The 17,680-nt window shown below is 38.8% G+C and overlaps 8 non-coding genes across 8 annotated transcripts; all 8 read right to left on the bottom strand.

Annotated features, from left to right (window-relative positions):
• Window positions 1-214: 214 nt before the first annotated feature.
• Window positions 215-308, bottom strand: trnai-uau (transfer RNA isoleucine (anticodon UAU)). Its single transcript has 2 exons — window positions 271-308; window positions 215-250 (listed from the first exon to the last, which is right to left on the bottom strand). It is a non-coding gene; the product is annotated as a tRNA-Ile (tRNA).
• Window positions 309-480: 172 nt separating this feature from the next.
• trnai-uau (transfer RNA isoleucine (anticodon UAU)) lies at window positions 481-574 on the bottom strand. The gene is made up of 2 exons: window positions 537-574; window positions 481-516 (listed from the first exon to the last, which is right to left on the bottom strand). It is a non-coding gene; the product is annotated as a tRNA-Ile (tRNA).
• A 172-nt stretch (window positions 575-746) lies between these two features.
• Window positions 747-840, bottom strand: trnai-uau (transfer RNA isoleucine (anticodon UAU)). The gene is made up of 2 exons: window positions 803-840; window positions 747-782 (listed from the first exon to the last, which is right to left on the bottom strand). It is a non-coding gene; the product is annotated as a tRNA-Ile (tRNA).
• Window positions 841-1,317: 477 nt separating this feature from the next.
• On the bottom strand, window positions 1,318-1,411 carry trnai-uau (transfer RNA isoleucine (anticodon UAU)). The gene is made up of 2 exons: window positions 1,374-1,411; window positions 1,318-1,353 (listed from the first exon to the last, which is right to left on the bottom strand). It is a non-coding gene; the product is annotated as a tRNA-Ile (tRNA).
• Window positions 1,412-1,583: 172 nt separating this feature from the next.
• trnai-uau (transfer RNA isoleucine (anticodon UAU)) lies at window positions 1,584-1,677 on the bottom strand. Its single transcript has 2 exons — window positions 1,640-1,677; window positions 1,584-1,619 (listed from the first exon to the last, which is right to left on the bottom strand). It is a non-coding gene; the product is annotated as a tRNA-Ile (tRNA).
• A 172-nt stretch (window positions 1,678-1,849) lies between these two features.
• On the bottom strand, window positions 1,850-1,943 carry trnai-uau (transfer RNA isoleucine (anticodon UAU)). The gene is made up of 2 exons: window positions 1,906-1,943; window positions 1,850-1,885 (listed from the first exon to the last, which is right to left on the bottom strand). It is a non-coding gene; the product is annotated as a tRNA-Ile (tRNA).
• A 440-nt stretch (window positions 1,944-2,383) lies between these two features.
• On the bottom strand, window positions 2,384-2,477 carry trnai-uau (transfer RNA isoleucine (anticodon UAU)). Its single transcript has 2 exons — window positions 2,440-2,477; window positions 2,384-2,419 (listed from the first exon to the last, which is right to left on the bottom strand). It is a non-coding gene; the product is annotated as a tRNA-Ile (tRNA).
• Window positions 2,478-16,605: 14,128 nt separating this feature from the next.
• trnai-uau (transfer RNA isoleucine (anticodon UAU)) lies at window positions 16,606-16,699 on the bottom strand. Its single transcript has 2 exons — window positions 16,662-16,699; window positions 16,606-16,641 (listed from the first exon to the last, which is right to left on the bottom strand). It is a non-coding gene; the product is annotated as a tRNA-Ile (tRNA).
• Window positions 16,700-17,680: the final 981 nt, after the last annotated feature.

Here is a 17,680-nt window from a genome sequence, read left to right as displayed (position 1 = left end):
TTTATAAGAACCGATTGCACCACTGGAGTTGCTTTCCGACTGCACCACTGGAGTTGTTGACTCAATTGCATATTAACAAACACTATGGTCTATAGTTAGACTGATTTTTAAAATATTTTTTCTAAGTGATAACAGGAATCTACTTTTCAACTGATCGTTTATGTTAGGCTATGAATTCCATTGCTACTGAAATGTCTCTCGCTTTTTAAAACCTTGCTCCAGGTGAGGCTCGAACTCACAACCTCGGCATTGCTCTGCTGCGTACTGCCTTATAAGTACCGCGTGCTGACCTATTGCGCTACTGGAGCTGTTGACATAAACGCATATTACCAAACACTATGGTCTTTAGTTAGACTGATTTTTCAAACCTAGACTAAGTATTTGTTCCTAAGTGATAAGAGGAACCTACTTTTCAACTGATCGTTTATGTTACGCTATAAATTCCATTGCTACTGTAATGTCTCTCGCTTTTTAAAACCTTGCTCCAGGTGAGGCTCGAACTCACAACCTCGGCATAGCTCTGCTGCGTACTGCCTTATAAGTACCACGCGCTGACTGATTGCACCACTGGAGCTGTTGACGCAAGTACATATTACCAAACACTATGGTCTTTAGTTAGACTGATTTTTTAAACCAAGACCAAGTCTTTGTTCCTAAGTGATAAGAGGAACCTACTTTTCAACTAATCGTTTATGTTACGCTATCAATTCCATTGCTACTGTAATGTCTCCCGCTTTCTGAAATGCTGCTCCAGGTGAGGTTTGAACTCACAACCTCAGCATTGCTCTGCAATGTACTGCCTTATAAGTACCGCGCGCTGACCTATTGCGCCACTGGAGCTGTTGACGTAAACGCATATTACCAAACACTATGGTCTTTAGTTAGAATGATTTTTTTTAAAATAGACCAAGTGTTTTTTTCTAAGTGATAACAAGAATCTACTTTTCAACTGATCGTTTATGTTAGGCTATGAACTCCATTGCTACTGAAATGTCTCTCGCTTTCTGAAATGCTGCTCCAGGTGAGGTTTGAACTCACAACCTCAGCATTGCTCTGCGATGTACTGCCTTATAAATACCAATTGCCCCACTGGAGCTACTTTCCGATTGTGCCACTGGAGCTGCTTTCCGATTGCACCACTGGAGCTGTTGACTCAAATGCATATTACCAAACACTATGGTCTTTATTTAAAGTGATCTTTCAAGATAATCCATGATCTTTCCTCTAACTGTTTACAGCCATCTGATTTTCAACTGATCGTTTATGTTAGGCTATGAACTCCATTGCTACTGAAATGTCTCTCGCTTTTCAAAACCTTGCTCCAGGTGAGGCTCGAACTCACAACCTCGGCATTGCTCTGCTGCGTACTGCCTTATAAGTACCGCGCGCTGACCTATTGCGCTACTGGAGCTGTTGACGTAAATGCATATTACCAAACACTATGGTCTTTAGTTAGACTGATTTTTTAAACCTAGACTAAGTATTTGTTCCTAAGTGATAAGAGGAACCTACTTTTCAACTGATCGTTTATGTTACGCTATAAATTCCATTGCTACTGTAATGTCTCTCGCTTTTTAAAACCTTGCTCCAGGTGAGGCTCGAACTCACAACCTCGTCATAGCTCTGCTGCGTACTGCCTTATAAGTACCACACGCTGACCGATTGCACCACTGGAGCTGTTGACTCAAGTACATATTACCAAACACTATGGTCTTTAGTTAGACTGATTTTTTTAAAAATGGACCAAGTGTTTTTTTCTAAGTGATAACAGGAATCTACTTTTCAACTGATCGTTTATGTTAGGCTATGAACTCCATTGCTACTGAAATGTCTCTCGCTTTTAAAATCTTGCTCCAGGTGAGGCTCGAACTCACAACCTCGGCATTGCTCTGCTGCGTACTGCCTTATAAGTACCGCGCGCTGACCTATTGCGCCACTGGAGCTGTTGACTCAAGTGCATATTACCAAACACTATGGTCTTTAGTTAGACTGATTTTTTAAACCCAGACCAAGTCTTTGTTCCTAAGTGATAAGAGGAACCTACTTTTCAACTGATCGTTTATGTTAGGCTATGAACTCCATTGCTACTGAAATGTCTCTCGCTTTATAAAAGCTTGCTCCAGGTGAGGCTTGAACTCACAAACGCAGCATTGCTCTGCGGAGTACTGCTTTATAAGAACCGATTGCACCACTGGAGTTGCTTTCCGACTGCACCACTGGAGTTGTTGACTCAAGTGCATATTAACAAACACTATGGTCTATAGTTAGACTGATTTTTAAAATATTTTTTCTAAGTGATAACAGGAATCTACTTTTCAACTGATCGTTTATGTTAGGCTATGAATTCCATTGCTACTGAAATGTCTCTCGCTTTTTAAAACCTTGCTCCAGGTGAGGCTCGAACTCACAACCTCGGCATTGCTCTGCTGCGTACTGCCTTATAAGTACCGCGCGCTGACCTATTGCGCCACTGGAGCTGTTGACTCAAGTGCATATTACCAAACACTATGGTCTTTAGTTAGACTGATTTTTTAAACACAGACCAAGTCTTTGTTCCTAAGTGATAAGAGGAACCTACTTTTCAACTGATCGTTTATGTTAGGCTATGAACTCCATTGCTACTGAAATGTCTCTCGCTTTATAAAAGCTTGCTCCAGGTGAGGCTTGAACTCACAACGCAGCATTGCTCTGCGTACTGCTTATAAGTACCACGCTGACCTATTGCGCCACTGGAGCGGTTGACTCAAATGCATATTACCAAACACTATGGTCTTTAGTTAAAGTGATCTTTCAAGTTAATCCATGATCTTTCCTCTAACTGTTTACAGCCATCTGATTTTCAACTGATCGTTTATGTTAGGCTATGAACTCCATTGCTACTGAAATGTCTCTCGCTTTTTAAAAGCTTGCTCCAGGTGAGGCTCGAACTCACAACCTCGGCATTGCTCTGCTTGTTGACTCAAGTGCATATTACCAAACACTATGGTCTTTAGTTAGACTGATTTTTAAAAACTTTTTCTAAGTGATAACAGGAATCTACTTTTCAACTGATCGTTTATGTTAGGCTATGAACTCCATTGCTACTGAAATGTCTCTCGCTTTATAAAAGCTTGCTCCAGGTGAGGCTCGAACTCACAACCTCGGCATTGCTCTGCTGCGTGCTGCCTTATAAGTACCAATTGCCCCACTGGAGCTACTTTCCGATTGTGCCACTGGAGCTGCTTTCCGATTGCACCACTGGAGCTGTTGACTCAAATGCATATTACCAAACACTATGGTCTTTATTTAAAGTGATCTTTCAAGATAATCCATGATCTTTCCTCTAACTGTTTACAGCCATCTGATTTTCAACTGATCGTTTATGTTAGGCTATGAACTCCATTGCTACTGAAATATCTCTCACCTTTTTGAAAACTTGCTTCAGATGAGGTTAGAACTCACAACATCGGCATTGCTCTGATGTGTATTGCCTTATAAGTACCGCGGCGCTGACCTATTGCGCCACTGGAGCTGTTGACTCAAGTGCATATTACCAAACACTATGGTCTTTAGTTAGACTGATTTTTTAAACACAGACCAAGTCTTTGTTCCTAAGTGATAAGAGGAACCTACTTTTCAACTGATCGTTTATGTTAGGCTATGAACTCCATTGCTACTGAAATGTCTCTCGCTTTATAAAAGCTTGCTCCAGGTGAGGCTTGAACTCGCAAACGCAGCATTGCTCTGCGACGTACTGCTTTGTAAGTACCACGCGCTGACCAATTGCGCCACTGGAGCGGTTGACTCAAATGCATATTACCAAACACTATGGTCTTTAGTTAAAGTGATCTTTCAAGTTAATCCATGATCTTTCCTCTAACTGTTTACAGCCATCTGATTTTCAACTGCTCCAGGTCAGGCTTGAACTCACAAACGCAGCATTGCTCTGCGGAGTACTGCTTTATAAGAACCGACTGCACCACTGGAGCTGCTTTCCGACTGCACCACTGGAGTTGTTGACTCAAGTGCATATTACCAAACACTATGGTCTATAGTTAGACTGATTTTTAAAATCTTTTTCTAAGTGATAACAGGAATCTACTTTTCAACTGATCGTTTATGTTAGGCTATGAACTCCATTGCTACTGAAATGTCTCTCGCTTTTTAAAAGCTTGCTCCAGGTGTGGCTCGAACTCACAACCTCGGCATTGCTCTGCGACGTATTGCCTTATAAGTACCGATTGCCCCACTGGAGCTACTTTACGATTGTGTCACTGGAGCTGCTTTCCGATTGCACCACTGGAGCTGTTGACTCAAATGCATATTACCAAACACTATGGTCTTTATTTAAAGTGATCTTTCAAGATAATCCATGATCTTTCCTCTAACTGTTTACAGCCATCTGATTTTCAACTTATCGATTATGTTTAGCTATGAACTCCATTGCTACTGAAATATCTCTCACCTTTTTGAAAACTTGCTTCAGATGAGGTTAGAACTCACAACATCGGCATTGCTCTGATGTGTATTGCCTTATAAGTACCACGCGCTGACCCATTGGACCACTACAGCTGCTGACTTAAATGCATATTACCAAACACTATGGTCTTTAGTTAAAGTGATCTTTCAAGTTAATCCATGACCTTTCCTCTAACTGTTTACAGCCATGTGATTTTCAACTGATCGTTCGTGTTAGGCTATAAACTCCATTGCTACTGAAATGTCTCTCGCTTTCTGAAATGCTGCTCCAGGTGAGGCTTGAACTCACAAACACAGCATTGCTCTGCTGCGTACTGCCTTATAAGTACCGTGCACTGACCAATTGCGCCACTGGAGCTTCTGTCTGACTGCACCAATGAAGCGGCTCTCTCAAACGAATATTACCAAACACTATAGTCTTTAGTTAGACTGATTTTTTAAACCTAGACTAAGTATTTGTTCCTTAGTGATAAGAGGAACCTACTTTTCAACTGATCGTTTATGTTACGCTATAAATTCCATTGCTACTGTAATGTCTCTCGCTTTTTAAAACCTTGCTCCAGGTGAGGCTCCAACTCACAACCTCGGCATAGCTCTGCTGCGTACTGCCTTATAAGTACCACACGCTGACCGATTGCACCACTGGAGCTGTTGACTCAAGTAACTATTACCAAACACTATAGTCTTTAGTTAGACTGATTTTTAAAATCTTTTTCTAAGTGATAACAGGAATCTACTTTTCAACTGATCGTTTATGTTAGGCTATGAACTCCATTGCTACTGAAATGTCTCTCGCTTTCTGAAATGCTGCTCCAGCTGAGGTTTGAACTCACAACCTCAGCATTGCTCTGCGACGTACTGCTTTATAAGTACCAATTGCCCCACTGGAGCTACTTTCCGATTGTGCCACTGGAGCTGCTTTCCGATTGCACCACTGGAGCTGTTGACGTAAAAGCATATTACCAAACACTATGGTCTTTAGTTAGATTGATTTTTTTAAAAATAGACCGAGTGTTTTTTTCTAAGTGATAACAGGACCCTACTTTTCAACTGATCGTTTATGTTAGGCTATGAATTCCATTGCTACTGAAATGTCTCTTGCTTTTCAAAAGCTTGCTACAGGTGAGGCTCGAACTCACAACCTCAGCATTGCTCTGCTACGTACTGCCTTATAATTACCGCGCGCTGACCTACTGCGCCACTGGAGCTGTTGACGTAAACGCATATTACCAAACACTATGGTCTTTAGTTAGAATGATTTTTTTAAAAATAGACCAAGTGTTTTTTTCTAAGTGATAACAAGAATCTACTTTTCAACTGATCGTTTATGTTAGGCTATGAACTCCATTGCTACTGAAATGTCTCTCGCTTTCTGAAATGCTGCTCCAGGTGAGGTTTGAACTCACAACCTCAGCATTGCTCTGCGACGTACTGCTTTATAAGTACCAATTGCCCCACTGGAGCTACTTTCCGATTGTGCTACTGGAGCTGCTTTCCGATTGCACCACTGGAGCTGTTGACTCAAGTGCATATTACCAAACACTATGGTCTTTAGTTAGACTGATTTTTAAAATATTTTTTTCTAAGTGATAACAGGAATCTACTTTTCAACTGATCGTTTATGTTAGGCTATGAAATCCATTGCTACTGAAATGTCTCTAGCTTTCTAAAAGCTTGCTGCACGTGAGGCTCGAACTCACAACCTCAGCATAGCTCTGCTGCATAGTGCCTTACAAGTACCACACGCTGACCGATTGCATCACTGGAGCTGTTGACTCAAGTACATATTACCAAACACTATGGTCTTTAGTTAGACTGATTTTTTAAAGCTAGACCAAGTCTTTGTTCCTAAGTGATAAGAGGAACCTACTTTTCAACTGATCGTTTATGTTAGGCTATGAACTCCATTGCTACTGAAATGTCTCTCGCTTTATAAAAGCTTGCTCCACGTGAGGCTTGAACTCACAAACTCAGCATTGCTCTGCGGAGTACTGCTTTATAAGAACCGATTGCACCACTGGAGCTGCTTTCCGATTGCACCACTGGAGCTGTTGTCTCAGGTGCATATTACCAAACACTACGGTCTTTAGTTAGACTGATTTTAAAAACTTTTTTCTAAGTATTAACAGGAATCTACTTTTCAACTGATCGTTTATGTTAGGCTATGAATTCCATTGCTACTGAAATGTCTCTCGCTTTTTAAAACCTTGCTCCAGTTGAGGCTTGAACTCACAACCTTAGCATTGCTTTGCAGCGTACTGCCTTATAAGTACCGATTGCCCCACTGGAGCTACTTTCCGATTGTACCACTCACTGACCGATTGCACCACTGGAGCTGTTGACTTTAGTACATATTACCAAACACTATGGTCTTTAGTTAGACTGATTTTTAAAATCTTTTTTTCTAAGTGATAACAGGAATCTACTTTTCAACTGATCGTTTATGTTAGGCTATGAACTCCATTGCTACTGAAATGTCTCTCGCCTTTTTTAAACCTTGCTTCAGATGAGGTTTGAACTCACAACATCAGCATTGCTCTGCTGCGTATTGCCTTATAAGTACCACACGCTGACCCATTGGGCCACTACAGCTGCTGACTTAAATGCATATTACCAAACACTATGGTCTTTAGTTAAAGTGATTTTTCAAGTTAATCCATGATCTTTCCTCTAACTGTTTACAGCCATCTGATTTTCAACTGATCGTTTATGTTAGGCTATGAACTCCATTGCTACTGAAATGTCTCTCGCTTCATAAAAGCTTGCTCCAGGTGAGGCTTGAACTCACAAACTCAGCATTGCTCTGCAGAGTATGAAGTGTCGCGCCCCGCAGTTCGAAGAATGAAACAAAGACTTGAAGTTTTGATGCTAGAAAAAATAGATTTTATTCGGCCGAAATAAAACCGAAGCTCTCTCTTCAGAAAAGTCTTAAGTCATATGCATACATTTCACTTGTGTATGTAATTCTATCTGTCCCAGAGGAGAAGACTTTGTTATGGTAAGGGGGAGAAAGCCCACTCCTCATTTCTTCCAGATGTGCTTTGCCACGTACACACTTTGACACAAAGGCCTTCAGAATATATTGGAAGATTCACTAGATACTTTATAGGCAAAATTCACCTTGATTATGTCTAAGTAATTCTGATTAATATCAATAAAAATCCTCTACATTCCTCCCTTTGAGACTTCATTAAGTCTCACAATTTGTTTACGTCTACCCAGAGTGCTACTTCATAATTCAGTCCTCTCAGCCAACACTATCTAGTGACTAAATAAGTCACACAGGTTTACCCTCAACCACTAAATGATGCGGCAGCACTCTGGAGGAGAATCAGAACCAAACATCTCTCTCCACCCTTGACTCAGAGAGAGTAAAAGATTCTGTCTCCTTTCTTTCTTTATAGTAAAATACAATGTTATAAGCATGAGCATGCATTTGGTTCAGTGCTTGCCTGTGGTTGTCACAGTTATGTGTATCAAAAACATAAAAACATATTCAAAATATAATACATTGAATATTTCAAGAAACAATAGTTCAGATCTCCTTCTGGCGCAGTATTACTTGGTATAAAAGTATAGCATTGATCCCCAAACACAACACAGACTTCTCCCTTTTCAGCTAACAAATAGTCCAAAGCTATTCTGTTTTGCCATGTCATTCGGCTTGTTGCATCTAATTGTTCTCCTAAAAGTGATAAGGCGTCATCAGTGTAATTAATAAATCTTTGCTGGTTGTAATATATATAATTGATCCATTCTGTATTTTTATTTTGCGCATTCCAAATGAATATTGATTCAAATCCTGATTTAACTTCATCTCTTGCTTTAAATTCATAAGGTATACCTCTCGGTTGGCCAATTGCATCTATATAAACTGCAGGGTCTTTTTCATAAGCTCTTCTCGATCTAGATGTCTCTTCTTTTGTTTCTCCTTCTTCTAAAGAGATGTGACTCATTTTATGGGTCAACGTAACCCTAGTACATAATCCTGACCATTTTCTGGTAATGTTGTCAAAAGGCCATATTCTAATCCACACATCCACCATATGTCTACTAATGGAATATCAATGTCATCAAATATAGGTGTTGGGCCTTCTTTTACCACTAAATAGTCAACTGTGCATCGCGGTATTTGCCATATCTTGCTACACTTTCCTTTAAACCTTCCTACGTCAACATTTCCCTTTTTCTCATAACATTCAAATTCCTGATCTGCCATTAATTGTATTCTTCCTTGCAGCTTTTGTATTTTTGTTTCTTGTATAATAGGCCATTTATGGGTACGTTCACACTGCAATTCAGTAGCTTCTCTGTAGATCGTTGTGGATTGGAGAAACTGGCACCAATATGGGCAAAATGCCATTTTTTTGGGTACAGTTTCTAAAGACATTTATCGCTCTGCCTCTTTCAATAAAACATTTACCTCCCATTTTTAATACATCTAACCCCATTGCATTAGACAGTCCTGGACATGTCTTAAACCATTCATCATGAAATATTTTGCAACTAGAACTGTGTATAGGTATAGGTATAATATACAAAATCGGTCTCGCTTCAAGACAAACTATGCAGTTTTCCCATTCTTCTTTTTCTGCTGTGTAATTTACCCATTTATACCAACTATTATCTTCTGCCTTTTCCCATAATATATCTGAATTGCCTTTGATAGTGATGTTATAATTGTCATCTACAATGCGTCTATTTTGTCTAGATATTCTTTCCTCCTCAACTTTTGCTTGTTCATTTTGGATTACGTAAAAGTCACTGCTAGATTTATTTGAAGGCTGAAAAGTCAATTCTTGGGAAGTCTGGTTGCTGTTGGTTCTCGTTTGCTTTTGCAATTGAAAGGAAGTCTGGTTGCTCTCTATTGGTGGAGCTTGGAATTGCATTTGAAGAGAAGTTTGATTGTTTTCTATGGGTTGAGCTTGTTGCATTACAATATGCATTAGGCATGTGATGATCATCAGATATCTTTCCACTTTTCCGCTTCCTCTCACAAAAGAATTTGAGCTCCTTGCTTATCTCTTTTTGATTTGTCATCAGTTTGTACTTCATCTTGTGTCACTCGTCTCTCCTCGTCACTTTCTCCTGAGTTGTCTGCTTGTCTGTTTCCTTCTCTTTCCACTTCCTCTTTTGCATTTGTTGGCTCTCAAGTATTCTGATCATCTCGTTAGCTGTCTCATCACTCATTCCATCTTCACCAGGGTGACTCTTTGCGAATCGATTCTTTCTTGAGGCCATCACTGTACACTCACTGGTTCTTACTGGTGGAGCAAACCATTCCTGGGCCTTGATAGCACTGCTGTCATCTGTAAATGGAAACTTTCAGAGTTTTTGTTAGTGATATCAAGCATGCTCCTTTGCTCATCTGGACAGTTATCCTTCTTGGTGTGACCTGTGAAAATTTCATGTGGGTTGAGGGCTGTCCTGGCCCCATTTTTGAGCTCTCAGAACTCCATTGCTGTTAATAAATTGAGTATACTATTTTCTATAATATAATAAAGAATTTAGTTTTACTCAGTTATCTCTTTGTTTTATAAACTGAGTTCCACTATATCTTTAGATAATTTCCTAGGCCTATCTTGCTCAGTAGCGTTGGCCTTTTGACCTGAAAAACACTCAACCCACTTTATGTTAACAGTCAGAAAGGCAATATTTTATCCTTTTGAGACAGAATCAGCTCCATCATGATATGCTGAAAAGAAAGTTAGATGTGGGGTGGACAGAGTAAGCTTGCTTGCTTTGCCTTCCCATGTAATGCGCTGCACAAATGTGGCACTGTTTTTTTTTTTTCTGCCGCAACAATAACCTAGGTACCGACCAGGAAACTTAACCGAATTCATCCATGGTCTTGATTTTACTGGGCGTTTTTTTGCCCTGTGGGCCCACATACTGTATTAAAATCTGCATACAGCTGTTTGGCAAAATAATTGATTTGTTTCAGTTTCTCGTCAGACACCTTCTTTCACTCCACACAACACCATAATTTTTACTTTTTCACACCCTTTCACACCCCCTTTTTTGGCCAAAAACATATTTTGTCTTGAGATTTCAGCTGATTGTGAACTGAATGGTTTTAGTTGTGGAATGCTACGGATTCTGAATATAACATGAAGTTTTTTTGTTACACTCAAGCGTAGACCTGGTAGCATTCAACATAGTGTCTAAATGTCATTATGTAACTGGACAACGTCAGTCACTATAAGGTTTGTTTTAACACTGCAGTATAAACCTCCTTTTTCTTTTTCTCAAACAAAATCTAATAGATTAATTGGTTTAGAATAGTTGTCTTAGGCATTGTGCAGTTGAGAGAGTCAATTGTAATTTCTCAAATGCCACTTGTTTGTCCAATTTAAAGTTTCATGAGCTACTTTTGAGATGAGGATTAGAGATCTCTGCATAATTTAGGATCCATGGCCATCAACATTTCTATCTTGTTATCCTCAGTTACGGCAGCATATGTGATTTCATGATTTTGGATCTTTGGCGTAATTTTTATTATGCTTTTATGCAATCCAGCCCCAGAAAATTACCATTAAACAAAATGGAGTGACCAAAATTGTTATTTTATCAGCCATATATATTTTTCTATTAGACATCTTGTCTACTTTTTTTTCTTTCCCAAAGAGATCAGCATTGTTGTCAATAATTCAGTTGTGCATTTTTCCCTAGTTGGGTAATGAAATAGCCCTCACTATGCCAAATCCAGCTCGATTATTTTTCCTAAATTGGTGAGTCAAGCACCCACTTCTGTCTGTCAAAATTTCTTATTTCTTAAGACATAAGGCTGGACTGGTACCTATTGAAAAGCAGATTCAGAATGTTAGTTAAAACACAGAATTCAAAGAACTGCTGTGAGACCAGTGAATAATCTCAAGATTAATAAAGTTAATAAAATGATTAACAAATTTTGAAACAGCCTCTAAAGTGATCAAATAAATGTGCTTCACCTGTGCGCACAATGGGAAGGGATGGAAGTGCTTCTGGTTAGATCATCAGTTTGTTGAAGCTGTTTGGCTGTTGCACTGGGTTGTCAGTCTGTGATGGCACTCAAAGGCCCGATGTTGTGGTGCATGATCTCCGTTGTTTCTCTGCCTCTCCTCAGTCTGGCTTTTGATTGTTCTTGCCAGAGTTTTGCATTTCAGGATGTTCTCTTCACACCCAGGAAAAGTCTCAAGTGAAAGATTCACCTTTTCCTGCTTTAAGTCAGCCTTTCTCCATGCAATAGTGTTCACTCCTCTTTTCGGAAGGTAGCTGAAAATCCATCAGCCCCTCCCTCTTCTTCTCTCTACAGCTGTTTTTGCTTCTTCGCCACTTTGTTAGACAGACTCCATTGTTTTGTCAAGGCACTGATCCAGAAGCCATCTGAAATCTTAACACTCAGAGACTGCATTATTCAAATTGCACCTTTGTAAACTGTGACCAAATTGTCTCTGAGCAATCAGCTCTTTATCTAATTTTCCACTTTTCAACCATCCCTTTCTATGGCCTCTTAATAAAAAGGTAAAAAGAAGTAAATAAATAAAATAAATAAAAAAGGTAATCTGGTTAAAAACAGCAGTTCCCTTATTCTCTTTTAGTAAAGCAAGTTCTTCGTTGCAGGAAAATAGCAAGCAGTTTTTTCTTTGCAAAATGCAGAAAGCAGCAGTAATCTACCTTTATTATGTATTATAATCAAACAAAAAAAATCCTTTCTGTTACAACAGTATGTATGGTAAACTAAAGACATCAATCATTATTTTTCTTCTATATTTGCATGGTTTAGAATAATCGAGTAATGGTGAATGAATTTTCCCAACCAACATAAAATAATTCCTTTTATTTAATTTAATTATTTAATCAACAAATTCCATTATTATTTTTAAATATCCTATAGCTTTTGATTCAAAATTTCTATGAACTTGGTCACCCAATCTTGCTCTCATTCAACATTGCACTACACAAGTTATATTTGGTTAGCTCAAACCCAAATCTCTAATTCTGTAATGGATTAACCTTCATACTGTCTCCCAGGGACAACAAGATACACATTTTGGAAGTCTTCAGTTATAAGCACGTGTAATATTTTTATTCATCAATTAATTTTTTATAATAATGTTGCCACTATTTTTCAATAAATTTTTTATCCTTTATTTAATGACCTTTTTATTCTATCTGATGCATGTACACTTTCTATATGCTTTTTCTTTATTTTATGATCACATAATATTCATAAAATCTTTAATAATGATTTTTATTTATTTATTTTTCAATTATCTCTCGTCTCTATCGTTTTATTTAGTGCGCACTTATCATTTTTAATGTTCTTCGTTCAACTTCCTCACTTAATATCTGTTCTCCGCCGCGCTGCTCTCAGAAATTTTTCTCTCCCTCTTGCTTTTTTTTCTCTCACACAGACACCCAACATAAGATCTTGTTACACATCTGGATTCAATCTTTATTGACCCTATTTCCCTAGAAACATGTACACCTCTAAGTCCCTCTTGAGTGTGACAAGAGCTGCGGCCGTTCTCCATTTAGAAAAAGGCACACTTCTCTCCCCAAACCTAATCGGAATTTATGTGTTTTCTCTTCACTCTCAGTCTTTCACACACACATGCATTCGGACACGGACACAGTTTCAAACATTCTCCTAAACAAAACAACAAAACAAAGCTTTTTTCTCTCGAGTATCCACCTGCTCCAAAATACTGGTTCTGTTACTGTAACCTCTCCTTAATCTCTCTTCGTAGTAAAAGAACAAGATCCTGCCAGGAATTTTTACCTACCCAAGCTGACCCCTGTGACCTTACAATTTTTTTGTCTTTTTTAATTTAATCAGGGCGGTATCGTAGGTCTTGCGCGCTCTCTATACTATATCTGCTAAACAATAAACCAGATAATGCATGCAGTTATTTTTTCTGGAATAAAAACTCCTCTTTTTTATGTTCTCATCTTTAAATTTAGTATTTTGGAAGAGCAAAATTTAAGTGACCTTACCACCAAGAACAGATTTTGCAAACAACACAATATTATATAAGAAAAAGTGCTTACCTGATTAAAAAAGGTGGCCACCTTTACGTGTTGTTTGAAATCTGCTCCAAGCGGTAGTACACTTTGTGGCTCTTTTCCAGATCCTGTTCGTGATGCCAAATGAAGTGTTGCGCCCCGCAGTTCGAAGAATGAAACAAAGACTTGGAGTTTTGATGCTAGAAAAATTAGATTTTATTCGGCCAAAATAAAACCGAAGCTCTCTCTTCAGAAAAGCTTCTCAACTGTCCTTTGTCTCTGGTTTATATACAAGCCATTTAAGGCGGATTCTAATGTTAAGTCGTATGCATACATTTCACTTGTGTATGTAATTCTATCTGTCCCAGAGGAGAAGAGACCCTCTAGACTTTGTTATGGTAAGGGGGAAAAAGCCCACTCCTCATTTCTTCCAGATGTGCTTTGCCACGTACACACTTTGACACAAAGGCCTTCAGAATATATTGGAAGATTCACTAGATACTTTATAGGCAAAATTCACCTTGATTATGTCTAAGTAATTCTGATTAATATCAATAAAAATCCTCTACAAGTACTGCTTTATAAGAACCGATTGCACCACTGGAGCTGCTTTCCGATTGCACCACTGGAGTTGTTGACTCAAGTACATATTACCAAACACTATGGTCTTTAGTTAGACTGATTTTTAAAATCTTTTTTCTAAGTGATAACAGGAATCTACTTTTCGACTGATCGTTTATGTTAGGCTATGAACTCCATTGCTACTGAAATGTCTCTCGCTTTTTAAAACCTTGCTCCAGTTGAGGCTTGAACTCACAACCTCAACATTGCTCTGCGGCGTACTGCTTTATAAGAACCGATTGCACCACTAGTAGTGTATACTGTAACACAAAATTTCTATTTTGAATAACTGTTCTTTTTAACTTTTTATTTCTCAAAGAATCCTGAAAAGTATCACAGGTCCTAAAAAATATTAAGCAGCACAACTTTTTCCAACATTTATTATAAATTAGCATATTAGAATGATTTCTGAAAATTCAGCTTTGCTTCACAGGAATAAATGATATGTTAAAGTATATTCAAATAGAAAACTTTTATTTAAAATTGCAATAATATTTCACAATATTATTTTGTGAAATAATATTCAGTATTTTTTATCAAATAGATACAGCCTTGATGAGCCTAAGAAACTTCTTTAAAAAAATTTACTGACCCCAAACTTTTGAACGGCAGTGTATTGTACTGTAAAAATGTTTTCTTAGGTAACCTAAAATGTACATCATTTAGATACATCAAGGGTCAAATCAAATATAAATAGCACATTAAAGTTAAAAGTTACACACTTTTTTGAGCGTGCGCTGTACAGGTCTGGTATAAAGAATATTTTTGCTCAGTTGGCTGAAATGTCCGCCCAATATAGAAAAGTTTTGCTCAGCAAGAAAAAAAATTAGAGGGAACATTGAGTACCACACGCTGACCAATTGCACCACTGGAAATGTCTCTCGCTTTATAAAAGCTTGCTCTAGGTGAGGCTTGAACTCACAAACTCAGCATTGCTCTGCGGAGTACTGCTTTATAAGAACCAATTGCACCACTGGGGCTGCTTTCTGATTGCACCACTGGAGTTGTTGACTCAAGTGCATATTACCAAACACTATGGTTTTTAGTTAGACTGATTTTTAAAATATTTTTTCTAAGTGATAACAGGAATCTACTTTTCAACTGATCGTTTATGTTAGGCTATGAACTCCATTGCTACTGAAATGTCTCTCACCTTTTTGAGACCTTGCTTCAGATGAGATTCGAACTCACAACCTCAGCGTTGCCTTGCTGCGTATTGTCTTATATGTACCACGCGCTGACCCATTGCACCACTGAAGCTGCTGACTTAAGTGCATATTACCAAACACTATGGTCTTTAGTTAGATTGATTTTTTTAAAAATAGACCAAGTGTTTTTTTCTAAGTGATAACAGGAATCTACTTTTCAACTGATCGTTTATGTTAGGCTATGAACGCCATTGCTACTGAAATGTCTCTCGCTTTTTAAAACCTTGCTCCAGGTGAGGCTCGAACTCAGAACCTCGGCATTGCTCTGCTGCGTACTGCCTTATAAGTACCGCGCGCTGACCTATTGCGTCACTGGAGCTGTTGATGTAAATGCATATTACCAAACACTATGGTCTTTAGTTAGAATGATTTTTTTTTAAATAGACCAAGTGTTTTTTTCTAAGTGATAACAGGAATCTACTTTTCAACTGATCGTTTATGATAGGCTATGAACTCCATTGCTACTGAAATGTCTCTAGCTTTCTAAAAGCTTGCTCCAGGTGAGGCTTGAACTCACAACCTTAGAATTGCTCTGCGGCATACTGCCTTATAAGTACCGATTGCCCCACTGGAGCTACTTTCCGATTGTACCACTGGAGCTGCTTTCTGATTGCACCACTGGAGCTGTAGACTCAAATGCATATTACCAAACACTATGGTCTTTATTTAAAATGATCTTTCAAGATAATCCATGATCTTTCCTCTAACTGTTTAAAGCCATCTGATTTTCAACTGATCGTTTATGTTAGGCTATGAACTCCATTGCTACTGAAATGTCTCTAGCTTTCTAAAAGCTTGCTTCACGTGAGGCTCGAACTCCCAACCTCGGCATAGCTCTGCTGCGTACTGCCTTATAAATACCTCGCGCTGACCTATTGCGCCACGGGAGCTGTTGACTCAAGTGCATATTACCAAACACTATGGTCTTTAGTTAGACTGATTTTTTAAAGCTAGACCAAGTCTTTGTTCCTAAGTGATAAGAGGAAGCTACTTTTCAACTGATCGTTTATGTTAGGCTATGAACTCCATTGTTACTGAAATGTCTCTCGCTTTATAAAAGCTTGCTCCAGGTGAGACTTGAACTCACAAACTCAGCATTGCTCTGCAGAGTATTGCTTTATAAGAACCGATTGCACCACTGGAGCTGCTTTCCGATTGCACCACTGGAGCTGTTGACTCAAGTGCATATTACCAAACACTATGGTCTTTAGTTAGATTGAGTTTTTAAATCTTTTTTCTAAGTGATAACAGGAATCTACTTTTCAACTGATTGTTTATGTTAGGCTATGAACTCCATTGCTACTGAAATGTCTCTCGCTTTTTAAAAGCTTGCTCCAGGTGAGGCTCGAACTCAGAACCTCGGCATTGCTCTGCTGCATACTGCCTTATAAGTACCGCGCGCTAACCCATTGTGCCACTGAAGCTGCTGACTTAAGTGCATATTACCAAACACTATGGTCTTCAGTTAAAGTGATCTTTCAAGTTAATCCATGATCTTTCCTCTAACTGTTTACAGCCATCTGATTTTCAACTGATCGTTTATGTTAGGCTATGAACTCCATTGCTACTGAAATGTCTCTCGCTTTTTAAAACCTTGCTCCAGGTGAGGCTCGATGACCGATTGTGCCACTGGAGCTGTTGACTCAAATGTATATTACCAAACACTATGGTCTTTATTTAGACTGATTTTTTAAATCTTTTTTCTAAGTGATAACAGGAACCTACTTTTCAACTGATCGTTTATGTTAGGCTATGAACTCCATTGCTACTGAAATGTCTCTCGCTTTTTAAAACCTTGCTCCAGGTGAGGCTCGAACTCAAAAGCTCGGCATTGCTCTGCTGCGTAATGCCTTATAAATACCGCACGCTGACCCATTGCGCCACTGGAGCTGCTGTCTGACTGCACCACTGCAGCTGCTGACTTAAATGCATATTACCAAACACTATGGTCTTTAGTTAGACTGATTTTTTTAAAACTAGACCAAGTCTTTTTTTCTAAGTGATAACAGGAATTTACTTTTCAACAGATCGTTTATGTTAGGCTATGAATTCCTTTGTTACTGAAATGTCTCTCGCTTTCTGTAAGCTTGCTCCAGTTGAGGCTCGAGCTCACAACCTCGGCATCGCTCTGCTGCGTACTGCCTTAGAAGTACAGCGCGCTGACCGATTGCACCACAGGAACAGCGGACTAACTGCGCCACTGGAGCTGTTGACTCAAGTGCATATTGCCAAACACTATGGTCTTTATTTAAAGTGATCTTTCAAATTAGTCCATGATCTTTTCTCTAATTGTTCACAGCCATCTGATTTTCAACTGATCGATTATGTTAAGCTATGAACTCCATTGCTACTGAAATGTCTCTCTCCTTTTTGAGACCTTGCTTCAGATGAGGTTCGAACTCACA

The sequence above is a fragment of the Onychostoma macrolepis genome, chromosome 23, assembly GCF_012432095.1.
Source record: "Onychostoma macrolepis isolate SWU-2019 chromosome 23, ASM1243209v1, whole genome shotgun sequence".
In the NCBI taxonomy this organism is placed as follows: Eukaryota; Metazoa; Chordata; class Actinopteri; order Cypriniformes; family Cyprinidae; genus Onychostoma; species Onychostoma macrolepis.
This window is presented reverse-complemented; position numbering and strand designations above follow the sequence as displayed.